The 3311-nt window shown below is 40.6% G+C and overlaps 1 protein-coding gene across 1 annotated transcript in view; it reads right to left on the bottom strand.

Annotated features, from left to right (window-relative positions):
- LOC145392200 (uridine phosphorylase 1) overlaps nt 1–3076 on the bottom strand; it is a 38752-nt gene extending 35676 nt beyond the window's left edge. Inside the window, exon 1 of the mRNA XM_080266652.1 lies at nt 3008–3076. The gene's annotated coding sequence lies outside the window, so the exon portion shown is untranslated. The remainder of the gene's footprint in view (nt 1–3007) is intronic.
- Nucleotides 3077–3311: the final 235 nt, after the last annotated feature.

Genomic DNA, 3311 nt, shown 5'->3' with positions numbered 1-3311 from the left:
TAGGTAGCGTGTATAAGAAAGTGACAGAAAAGAGGAAATCTGAGAGAGAGAGAGAGAGAGAGAGAGAGAGAGAGAGAGAGACTAACTTTACTTACAGACACCGTGTATAATAGTGATAGAAAAGAGGAAGTCTATCAGAGACAGACAGACAGAGACTAATTTTACTTACAGGCAACGTGTATAAGAAAATGATAGAAAAAAGGAAGTCTATCATTGAGAGAGAGAGAGAGAGAGAGAGAGAGAGAGAGAGAGAGAGAGAGAGAGAAAACAGCATCGTATTTTTCGGCTCGGCACAATCTCCAAAACTAGCCCACTTTGGCGGGAAAACAGCGGCGTTGGCAACACTGACAAGCACCGGAAACTAACCGAAGATGCAACACTGGAGCGGCGGACGAGGTGAAGTGAAATACCACGTGCGCAACGAAGGATGAACGGAGAAAGAAAGCCAAAGAAAGAAAGAATGAGAGAGAGAGAGAGAGAGACAGACAGAAAGAACGTTGTAGATAGTACATCTGAGAAGGGAAGTATATAAAGGAATTGGTTACCAGAGGAAATGCGATTGTTTTATTTATCTGTCTATCTATTTTATCTATCCATCCATCTTTATGTATGTATGTATGCATGTATGTATGTATATGTAAGTGTCTAACTTTATCTATCTATATTATCAGAGGAAGTGCTAAATCTACCCAACAAAATTTCACGTAACAAAAGACCACAGAGGAAATTACTGATAAGGGAAGGACTGATAAGAAAGACAGAAACGCGTTTGTTTAGCATGATCAAAATCCCTAACCAAGAAGAGAGTCAAGAATCCAGGACTGTTTTGACTAGTAACCAAGGAGACTGATGCCCGATAGCTTACCCCTTTCATGAGCGTGAGAATTCTAGATCTATTTATCTATATGTCTATCTATTTATCTTTATCTATCTATATCAATTTAACTACCTATCTATAGTGCGGTATCTATATATCAATCTATCTACCTACCTAACTGTATCTTTCTGTTTATCTATCTGCCTAGCTATCTATTCATACCTATATGGTGTGTGTGTGTGTGTGTAGGGGGGTGAATAGCTGGGTGGATGGTGTGTGTGTGTGTGTGTGTGTGTGTGTGTGTGTGTGTGTGTGTGTTATACATTTTTCACTCATGCAATCGCGTCATTCATTTTCTTTTTCACTGTCAAGGCAGACCCGTTTATTCACTGGTTCAATTCAAGGTGAAGGGAGGAATAAACTAAGCACATTTATAATTCAATCTCGAGCTATTTTTTTCTTCACTTTCATCAACATCCACGATTTTATTAATTTATTCCAAGAGATGGGATTTCTTTCTTTCTTTCTTTCTTTCTTTCTTTTTTTCTTTTTTGGCCACTTGCGAAATTGGCCTATAGGAAGTCGGGAAAAAACTGACATTGATAATTTTTCGTATTACCTGGAAATCGCGTAAAAAAAAAAAAGGTTGAAAAAATTAGACATTGGTATTTATCGTGCTATCTGGAAAAACTGCTTAAAAAAAAAAAAAGGGTTGAGAAAAAATTTACAGCGATGTTTTTCGTGTTTCCTGCACAAACCGCGTAAAAAAAAATAACTAATTTTCGTACTATCAACACAAATCACGTAAAAAAAAAAAAAAAAGGTTGCAAAAATTGATATCGACTTTTCTCTTTTTATCTGGACAAATCGCTTAAATGAAACTGTTTGCGTTACCTCCAGTGGCGTATCCAGGTCTTCACAAAGGAAGGGGAGGGAAGGTGGGTTCAAGCCCTCGCCGGGATGGGGGGAGGGGCAAACGCAGTGCAATGAGCACATATTATATCAATCGCAAGTTGAAATGGGAAGGGAGGCCGGGGAGGATCCCCCCCCCTTCACACTGCATACCCACTGTTCAAAGCCAATGAATATCCGACTTTATAAATGAAGAAGTAAAGAAAACAAAAGTCACCCAAATCCATCTCCACAGGCAAGTAACGTAATGACCAAGGAGAAAGTATTAAACGCACGCACGCACGTGCGCGCGCGCGCGCACGCACACACACACACACACACACACACACACACACACACACACACACACACACACACACACACACACACGCACACATTTGCGTGTACGTAATGCACAACCTACATTACGTACACGCAAACATATGCTGACTCACCTGCCCACCGAAGAAACATATTTCAAAAGTAAACGTGCATCTGTTTGCGTCTTTGCCCATAAGAAAAACAAAAAGAATGCAGTCAATAAGCGCATACCTCCGCCAATGCCGTTACAGGATCCGCATCCGAATCCGCCTCAAAATTTAACCAATTCTTCCTTGGCCCATGGACCACCCTTCCACAAAATCTCATTTTAATTAATTCAGAATTTTTGGAGATATCGTGTGAACGAACAAAAAATTCCTGGATCAGGATGATAATCCGGATCACAACCAAAATCTAACGGATTGTTTCTTATACCCTACCCCCCAAAAAATTTTAAGCAAAATCTGTTCATAACTTTTTGAGTAATCCTGCTAACAGACAAACAAACCAACGAGGGCAAACACCTTACCTCCTTGGCGTAGGTACAGGTAAATATCCAGAAGCCTCATAAGCCAAGTTTCCGTCCATAAACCACTAAAAAAAAAAAAAAAAAAGTTCAAATTCGTCAATAAACATCCGTTATTTGTATCTGACTTTCCAACCTACCGAGGGAGGAAAAAAAATTCAAAAGCAAACGAATATCAGCTTGCGTCAACGGCCAGGCATCCACTCCTTACGAAAACAAAGCCAAATTTCCACTCATACATTACGCTAATACGGTTTTAATTCGTCTATAAATGGGCTTCAACAGAATGTCCATAGATGGTCTTCAAGGGACAAAAATCCAAAAGCAAACGAACAGCCGCTTGCGTCAACGGCCAGGCATCCACACCTCACGAGAACAAAGCCACATTTCCACTCACGAACTCAGCAAATACGGTTTTAATTTGTTTATAAAAGGGCTTTGAATCTCCATACCTGATTTAGTTGAGGGAGCGTAGGGTTGCGAGGAGCACAAGAGGAATACTGAGGACGAGGAGGGAGGACGGAATACTGAAGGCTGACGGTCGATAGCGTTCGTTTCGGCTGGCACGTACGCTTATAATGTACCTTGTGTTCTTGGCGGCTTAGGGAAATGCCGTAACACCACTTCCAAAGCGATTTATCTGGCATATATCACACCTTAACCTCATCTCGTGTGTTATCTATGTCGTCTGAATATTATCACAGTTTGCATCATTCAGTATGCCAAAGATGCCGTAACACCACTCCCTAAGCGATT

Source organism: Coenobita brevimanus, chromosome 21, assembly GCF_032717465.1.
Source record: "Coenobita brevimanus isolate Jiangsu-jjx chromosome 21, ASM3271746v2, whole genome shotgun sequence".
Lineage (NCBI taxonomy): Eukaryota > Metazoa > Arthropoda > Malacostraca > Decapoda > Coenobitidae > Coenobita > Coenobita brevimanus.
Note: the sequence above shows the minus strand (reverse complement) of the source record. Positions and strands in the feature narration are given on the sequence as shown.